Genomic DNA, 10,051 nt, shown 5'->3' with positions numbered 1-10,051 from the left:
GCAATTTCCTCTGTGTCTGAGTTCTGAGATGTATTGTGTGATTTATTGATTTATTTGTTGTAAATGACATACTTCTTCTACTCACACATATGCGCACAGCCACACACATGTTTTCAGTTAGACCAGGAATGTTTCCCTCCATCCCTCTGTAGTCAAAGAGTGAGCTAATGTGAGGGCTTAGCTTCTCAGTGCAAAGGCACTCATTACTGCTGTGTATATTCAGAGCTTTTAAAAACAGCCTGAAAGTCTGATAACTACCCTGGGTCATTTTAATAGGCATTCCCTATTAAGGCGTGCCCTCTAGAGGTTGCGCATCTTTCTCCCCCTTCTTTTCTCGTTCACCGTCTCTGTTTTTCTGCCACTCTGACGCCGACCCTCCCTTTCTCACCCTGCCTTCTCTTTCGGCCTCTCTTTTGTCCGTTCTATCTCTCTCCCTCCCTGCTGGACACCCCAGCCACAATTCGTGTGCCAGGTTCTGACAGTAAAGGAGCCCCACTCCCAGTTCAGTCACCTTGGTTCCAGCGCTCTGTGACACCAATGTTCTGTGAGTCCAGGATCCGTATTCAGGTCGGCGCTGCTGCCTCTCTGCTCAACAAGGTAAAGTATGAAAAATAACATTTTCCCTCAATGGTATTACATTGCCTGTCAGGTGCCATTACCATATTTTCGGAGGAAAGCAAAGATTTTATCAAAAAAAAAAAAAAACATTGGAAAAGGGTAAACTGCCAATAAAGCCAAAGCTGTCTCTCCTCCAAAATGTAGCCCTATTCTTGGCATCGAGAGTGCTGCCTTTGTTGTGTTTAGTACACGGCACATCTTTCATCACCTCAAAAGTGAGGAAGCCGGGGTCAGCTGCAGCAGCAGTACTGGGGGATTATGCATTGAGTATAGACGATCAAAATATTTAAGGACGGGGAGAGTTTAGGATTAAAGCACCTCCCAAATGAATGAATGTGAGAGAGATTCAGAACAGCTGTTCCAGTTTAAGGTCAGAGGTGTAAATTAGCAGAAGTGGCGAGTTTTAAACCCTGCTATCCTCATAGCTCACAGAATGCCAGCCGGCTCGTGACGCCGATTGGGTTCTTCAAAACGGCCGCTTCTGGCGTGTTGCGGTTTGTACTGTGTGGGCCACAGGAAGAAGGAAGTGTGGGCCCCGCTGCGGGCGGTCACAGTTTCACCGGTGAGAGATACACTGTGCAGACACACCCGGCAAAAACTGCTAACAGCAATAACGGGAATCTTTACTGTTTTCCTTCCCTCGGCTGTTTTTTTTTTTTAATTCCAGTTATCATGCCATGTATACGTCATCTGCTGGCAAAGTATGAGGAAAATAATAAATCTCCAGTACGTTCGACTTTCGACAGAAGTTGAGGGTTTTTCCTTTGAATAATACAGTGCGGTTTTCCATGTTTATAACTTGCTGTTTTATTCAATGTCAGCGTAGATTAATCTCTCCTTTTACCTCCCCATACAATACACAATATGGTGCATACTGTTTTTAAGATTTACGGTTAGATGAACAAACCACATACAATGATCAAAAAGACCGGGACAGAATGATTCCAAATACTGCTTCACTAAATGTGTGTTAATGTCTCATGCACTTAGGTTGTACAGTATTTTGAGCAAAACGTTCTGCAATTTAGATAAGTGCCAAGCTTCCTGTGCACATAGCTAGAAGAAAGACTTTGTACAGATGAAAAACGCCACCTCCTTGACAGTTACGATAGACCCTTTGAGATGAAAGAGATGCAGCTGAGGAATTTTGCATTCCAGAGTCTGCACTGAGATTCTGCTAGACAGGGAGAGCATTGTGAAGCAGAGGAGACCAAAAAAAGCCACGATTCAGCAGGACGCATATGACTGAAGAGACACTTATCATACTGTGCAACATTCTCATCAGACAGTGACTGTGTCACACCAGTGTAGCCTACAGAGTGGCAATTATCATGGTCTCAATCAAAAATAGTTAACATGAATGATACTATTATTTTTCTTACACTTCTAAAAGCATTGTGTAAAAATACAGTGCATTCAAATACTCCTCAAACATGGAACAAAATGTAAGTAAGAACATTTCTACATTAAAGGAAAGAGAAATCTTTTAAGATATTAATGTCTTTTTTATACATTCATGTGTATTTCCATGTGAAAATCAATCCTCTTGGACAGATGGAGGTAAGGTGCACTGTTATGGTAACAATAACAATGCAGGTTTAACAGTTGGTTTGTGTAAAGAATGTCTACAAAACGTCACGTGTGCCTAAACAACGATCTGTCTTACCGGTCGCAGAATGAATCCCACATGGTTACACAATCCCCACCTGTCAAATACCCAGGGACTGTGAGAAACTCCAGGTCTTTCTGTGTAAATACTGACACACAAACAGATGTGTGCATTCATTCACACTCTTAGGCAGGAAAGAGAGAAGTATAAATGCATCATTTTACTTCAATTTTACATCAATAGTTCATATGCTCAGTTTAATGAAAATGATTTTCATAAAATCATTATTTAGCAAGGGGGTTCAATTGAGCACAAGTTAAGAAAGGTAAGGTAAAAAGAATAAAATAAGCTTTTCTTTTTTAAAAAAATTAACTAGTGTTCAGAAAAAGATCCAAGTAATGGATTATGTGGTAGAAGGACCCATTCTACAATCACAGTTGAACCATCTACACATGGTAAAATACTGCAATAATCATTGATTTGGTCTCCATAGTTACCAGCTGGCCTGCCTCCTGCTTCATTCCTTGATTGAGAAGCTGAAGAATATCCTCTTTGAGAAGTGTGTCCATACTCATCTTTAATTAGACAGGAGCGTGTTCATGACCTCACCTCCACTTTTCCTGAAAGTTGTTTTGCAACATGACACACAGCAACATTTCTGTAGATTTTATCATGGCTGTCTGATGCGGTTTCTTAGCCACCCGTTCTCCATGTTTTCAAATACTCAGTTTGGTCTAAAAGTACATCAGTAGATAAGGACTTTTTTGTCTCTGTTATCTTTCTTTCAACCAAGAAAAACACTTTCAGCCATTCTGCCTTAAAAAGAAAAAGATAGGGTATCTACACACTTTCAGTGCATAGATTTCTCTCGTGGACATTGTTTTACAGCTATGATTGCAGGACTGGTTACCCACTTTATAACTGTCTGGCAGACCAGGTGCTTGCATTTGATATGTTCTTGAAATCAGAAATAATTTTTGTAAATGGAGCAAAGCTGGTTCAGGTGGGGGTCTCCTTGGGGCAGGGCAGCAGCAGGCATCCTCTCTGTTATGTGACTTGCTTCTTCCGATCTTCTCCAGCTGCTGGGTACGTGAAATGCAGTGATGTGCAGAAATGGGTTATGCTTGCTGTATTTTCCCTCCACATATTTGTGGTGGTTCGCTCCACCGCCGCAGCCTGTGCCAGTTTGCCATGGGCCTGGCAGCCACTCCGCACGCTCTCTGTAGCTCACTGCTGGTCAGGCCTGCTGGCTGTCGGTATGTTTACGTCTGGGATACCAGTGAAAGTCGGCCTGTTTAATTGCGCATTCTCCTTCACATTGAAAAAGGTATTGGTGGCATTTTCTGGCAGGGCGGGAAAGCTCAGGCTTTTAATTTGACAGTGCCTCTGGTAGGCTAAAAGTGAGTTTGTTCAGTTGCTGTGCATCTACTCACATGCGCTGTGCCGTGCAGACAGCTAATTCAGCTAACAGGAAGGGCACGCCAAACCTAAATGCAGCCATTCTGTTAGAAGAGGAGAGGAAAGAGGCCTCGACAGCAGTTGAGAGGGGGTGAGTGAGGTGGGAGCTGGCACAACGCCAGTCGAGTGGTACTGTGCAGATTTTAACATTTGCCGAGGCGTTAATTTTGAAGCAAAGTGTCTGCCGTTAGTGTTTGTAATAGACCGGGCACACAGCTGCCGTGGTCCTGAGTGGACTCCCCATCCATTCCGCAGTAGAATTTTGGAACGTTTAAAGATAGTGCTGCAGACTGCAGAACTGTTCACATGTAAATATTATCTTAAAATCATGTTTATTTTTGTTTTAAGCGGTGTAATGTGGATTTGGTGTTTATTGCTGTCATGGGCGGAGTTTTGATCACAATCAGTAACGGTGCTCCATTTTCAACCACTTCCTGCAGTTTATCAGATGACATTACATTACATTATAGGCATTTAGCAGACGCTTTTATCCAGAGTGACTTACATCAGTTACAGGTTTTTACATTTATACAGCTGGATATTTACTGAGGCAATTGTGGGTTGAGTACCTTGCCCAAGGGTACAGCAGCAGCATCCCCGTGCCCCCAGCAACCTTTCAGTTACGAGTCCTGCTCCTTAACCACTATGCTACACTGCCGCCCCACGTATCAGATACATCCTAATTTGTCTATAAGAGGCAGATGTTTCTCTTTATGTATGCAAAGCCAATGTCACAATATTTGCTGTGAGAATTGAGAGCTGTTGCGTGAAACGACTGTGTGCTATGTACCTTAGCATTACTGCTCCCACACCATCTTTCCTCTGACAAACAGTAAGTTGAATTATCCTTCTGGCCAGTCCTGGTCCTGCCTGCCTTGTGTTTTGAGTTTATTTACCAATAAAAATTTTATGGTCTGTTGCAGCACTCCTGCCTCTGGGTTGCTTTATGACTACGTTCGTTGAAGAGCTCCACCAGGTGGTGAGTTAGTGTCACTGGTCCTGAAGGTGGTGCGGTGGCTACACTTTCTACACTAATTAGAATTATGTGTACAGTAACATTATGTTGAGCTCCCGAAGGAATAATAGACCAGTAATGGCTAATTCTCTCCATCAAGACAATTTCCTCAGTTCAAGGAGAACATGAACACTGTTAAACTCTGCAAAAGAACACTGATACCATCCCAGGGTGGGTTCTCTCCAGCCCCCAGCTCAGTGCTGGTGCTTCTGTGGTGTGAAAGAGAGCTTTCACCACCTCTCCCTTGAACCTAAATGTTAATTGTCAATCATTGTCAATTGTGTTCACCTGTGTTGATTTGTAAGGGAACTGGCCTATTGGCTAACGAGCCACACCTTACTAACCTGTAAGAAGCCTGATTAAACACAGGTGTGGCTGCAGAGCAGCAGGAAGGCTCAGTTGGGCTGTGTTCAACACTGCGTACCGTGCACCGCACAAGCATATACTGTATACTGCATGCTATTTTTCAGTGTAGTACCCAGTATGCGACCATTAATGATTATATTTGTAGCATGTTACATTGTCGCGTGAAATCATTGCGAATTTAGAAATGTCCAGATTTCCTCGTGGTATTTTCCAGTTAGACGCCACTAGCATTCTCACGAGTGAAAAGTATTGACAAGTTCATGAAAAGTATTCACAAATTGAAGTATTTTCAGGTTTTTTCTTTTCAATGTCTTACTGTCTTACCTTTCGGTGGTACGGGCACATAACGTGGCACGGAGGAGGAGAAGGGCTACTACAAAAAAAAAAAAACATTTTGGCCATGATATTTGAGTATGAATACAATGTAAGTAGCCTACGATGCTAGCTTGCAAGCTTAACTTTTTATGGTGTTACACCTGTTAGGCTACATAGATAAGTAATAAGGTAAAAATGATTATGAAAATTCACAAATAATTATAATTTTTTTAATAAGATTTTCTGTGAGAAACAATTGATAGTTTAATTACAGATATCATACAGTTTTAGATTTCATGTAATGGAATTACAAAGGATCATATTCAAGTCAATCAATTATAAGTGAATATATAAATTATGAATATGTTATAAATATATACAAATAAATATATGTTTATATAAATACAGTCGTCTCGTTGTCCGCCATGTTTTTCAGCTTTTTACCCTCAAAATTACGTGTGATGTCTACAACCGCACTTCCTTATGGGATATAGTAGGCGAGGTAGACTGGTCTGATGCATACAGGTGAGATTTTTCCAAATCGGTACATCCTCCAGGTATCTTTGGCGTACTGGAAATTTCATTTCATTCACATACTGTATACTACATACTACATTTGGTCAAAATCAGTACACACTGGTAGTATAGTATGCGGTTTCAGATACAGCCTTTGTCTCTGCTTTTGGTTTGGATAGGCTGGTTTCTTCACCTTTGGTTTGTCGTGTTTTAAAATGAATTATTGGTTTCTGTTAACCTTTTGTTATGACAGGCCTCAGTCTCCATCAGAGCAACCAATCATCTGCTGTGTTTTAAATCCAGAAAATGAGAGGGGGAGAGGTTAGGCAATTCTGCCCTAAAAGACAACTGCATCTGAATGCAGTGTAATGGTCAACCTGAGAATTACTGTAGATATGCTGCTTAATATTTCTGGTGGATGAGGCTTTCACTCGACAGTCAAACACAGAACTAAGGAAGTGCTTCATTTTAAATAGTTACAGTCTACCTAAGACCCATGGCATGAGAAGTATAGTTGACCCGTAAATCCATGTACCCTCATCAATCGTAAGAACATAAGAACATATCATGACAACAATAGGCCATTCGGCCCAACTAAGCTCGCCAGGGTTTTAGATACAATCCAAAGATTATAAAAACCTGTTCTGGATATCAGCACAGACACACACACGTGCTGTCAGGACTGGGGCACAGACACACACACACACACACACACACACACACACGCACGCTGTCAGGACTGGGGCACATGTACACACACACACACACGCTGTCAGGACTGGGGCACAGACACACACACACTGTGTTATGAATTGGAGGGGAAAAGTATGTGGGATTCTTTCAAATACAAAGATGCTTTGTTGGCCAATAGAAGAATCCAGTTTGCTTTGATGCACCCACTCTGTTGTACAGGCCACCAGCCAGGCTTTCTGGTTTCCCATTGAAAGGCTAAATATAGAGTTGATTTGTTGACTCTGTTTTTTCCCACTGTGCTTACTGCATTTTTGGGGTTTCCCATCCCCTGCATATTTATGTTTGTAAATTATCAAAATGAGGCGTGGTCAAATCTTGACCATGTCTCTGGTGGCTGTGGGGACCTGGAGGACAGTTCTGGCCAGAGACAACAAGCTGAGATTCGGAGAGCTGACCTGTGCTCCACCTGGCTGGGAGATCTGACCCCTGCTGGGTTTGGATCTCCCACACACCCAACACTCTCTGAGTTTAGGCAAAGGAGGCTCGTTTGGATCAGTTTTCCTTGTCATTCAACTAAATTTTTTATTTTGAGCCAAGGGGATAGCTCCAAACAGAATACATGACATCATTCATCACATTCAGAATACATGACATCATTCATCACATTCAGAATGCATGACATCATCCATCATATTCAGAATACATGACATCATTCATCACATTCAGAATGCATGACATCATCCATCACATTCAGAATACATGACATCATTCATCACACACTCAGGGTACATGAAAGTGATCAGAATTACTGTTTTCTCCTATGCGGCAAATATTACCACCACCAGACATCACATTTCCCCCATGGCAGCAGCATCCTGGACATATAGAATAACACTGTAATAGAGTTACAATTTTAATCACCATTAAGAATTATTTTTATGTTCTTTTTATGTCCTCTGTAATCGGAGGCAACAGGAAGGCTCACAGGCTGTGGAATAGTCATGTGATTGTCAGCGTGCTGTCCAATAAAAACACTTATATCTGCCAGATGGGCCTTCCACTCTCCAATAAGAGCACTTCCATGTCACATTTACATTTACATTTATTCATTTGGCAGACACTTTTATCCAAAGGGACTTACAAGTGAGGTACGATACAACACAAGCGAAAAACCATACAGAGTCAACAATATTAGAAGCACTGCACGACAAAGTTCCAAAGGTTGGCCAGGCAAGGTACAAACTAGCAGGTAAAGCTAATGTGTGTGTTAAACCATTAGATTTTTTAAAAATTTTATTTTATAGTTTAGTAGGAGATAGTTTTTAGTTCCACTGTCCAATAAGAATATTTCAGACTTCCTGTTGCATTTTGGGACCCCTATGAGTACATCCCAATCTCCATCTGAGAACACAACCATGTAGCCTTGTAATTTTCAGCAAAGTAGTTTTTAACCTGTCCTTAAACATTTAGTCCATTATTTTATACCACCACCAGTGGTCCCTCTAACCAATAAAATACAAAAAGAGGAAACTAACACCTGCACCCCGTCACCCAAGAAAAATCCAAGTACCATGTTTTTGAAATAATTTTTTTCAGTTTTTCTTACAAATGCATTCTTATTTTGACCTGATAAAAAATAGGTGTGTCCCCTCCATGTTGGCAGAGATAAGCCCTTGAACCCTCCCCAGAAATGCTCTCTGAATAGATGGTTCCACAGAGAGTTCTCACTCTGACAGCTTGAATCATACTGTGGACTGTGCTGCATAATGTCTCAGCCCTGAATGCAGCTCAGCCGCTCAGAGCAGATCCAATGAATGAACTTAAACAGCTCATTCAATAAGCAGAGTCCAGTTCCACCAAACAATGAAGTCAGACGGAGTGTGCTCCGTTTGCGCCAGAGCCGGCTCTTTTGTTACTTCTTCAGATGTCCACCAGAGGGCGAACTCTGACAATTAATCGGCTCGGCAGCGTCATGGCCGCGTCAGGAACAAAGCCTGTCACTGAGCCGCTGCTGTTGGTGGCTTTTTTGGATGGGATATTCTGCCTACAGAGCTGAGCACACTCCCTCGCCCGGCACGTGATGGCTGTGCCCTAGGGTACGCCCCTCCCCACCCCTCAGTCACGCCAGTGACAGCTGCAGTTTTATAAGGTAGGCATACACATTTACTGAGCAGGAATGCTTCATTAGGTGTATCCAGTTGCAAAGCATCGAATGGTACGGTATTCACTTGCACTCAGTCATCAGTCCTATGCCCAGTGGCGTCGTTAGGTCCGATCATTCGGGGCTATAGCCCCGTATATTTTAAGCCTAGCCCTGAATATTTTCACCCTGTAAAAGGAGGTGCTTATAGCAAAGCAACAGACAGCCTGTGTAACAGAGCAGAACTTGACTTGCAGCATCTGAAGGTGTGATAATATTTATTTATTATAAAGGTATAACCTCCCCAACCTACCAATGCCGATATCTCTTCAAAAAAAAAAAGACAAGCCCCAGACTTAGCCCTGGATCTTTTCAATAGCGAGAAACGTCCCTGCCTATGCCTTATCATAGGTTGTATTTGCAAAATCCTGTTTTAGGACCAAGGTGTACACTCACAGTCTCCAGTGACAATCAGCAGTTATTATTGGTAATTATTGACCATGCCCAAGTCTAGTTAGACCACAGCGTGGTGAAGTGGTGAGAAGCAGACTGGGTTGTCCAAAGGCTGTGTTGGTCTTGTGCGTCTCAGTAGTTTACCCACAGTGCATCAGTGAACATCCAGCTGCACAAACGGACAATATGTAAATAGTGTAAGTCAGTCTGGGTCTGAGCGTCTGCTAAGCGATGGATGCAGCGCAGTTAAAGGTGCTGTGTGAAGGCCGTTTGTCCTGGCATATCTCTGTTCCTTTAATCAGCGCTCAGCCGCCTGCTGCTTCCCCCGCATGACTCTGCTGGCCTGTCGCTTTCTCCCAGGCCGGCTCGGAGCGACAGTAACAGCCACAGCTTACACATATCAATTAGCCTTTCTCCACGCTGTGTAATTCTCCCTGCCAGCGCTAAGCTAGATGATTCCTCCATTTGAGTACCTGCATATCTCTGTGGAGCCAATTCACAGTCTCCACCCCCCGTACACACACACACACACACACCCCCCACCACCACCTTCCACCCACATCCTCTAAACAGCCAAACAACAGCTGCAGTGCCCTGCATACTGAGAGAGTTCACCCACCACAACCCCAGCACAATAATCTACAATCCCAGAATTCCTGCTACTGCAGCAACAATCCCAGAAGTCCTGCCACTGCCACAACAATCCCAGAATTCCTGCTACTGCCAGAGCCATCCAAGTGCCCCTTTGAGCAGATTAACTTAGAGACATCCCATTCTGTTATTCTTTGCACCTGTGGTAAGTAGTGTGTCTTCAAACTAACATAAATTTTTATCACAAAAGGAACCATTGGAAATATCGAACACATAA

The sequence above is a fragment of the Megalops cyprinoides genome, chromosome 16, assembly GCF_013368585.1.
Source record: "Megalops cyprinoides isolate fMegCyp1 chromosome 16, fMegCyp1.pri, whole genome shotgun sequence".
Taxonomy (NCBI): Eukaryota; Metazoa; Chordata; class Actinopteri; order Elopiformes; family Megalopidae; genus Megalops; species Megalops cyprinoides.
This window is presented reverse-complemented; position numbering follows the sequence as displayed.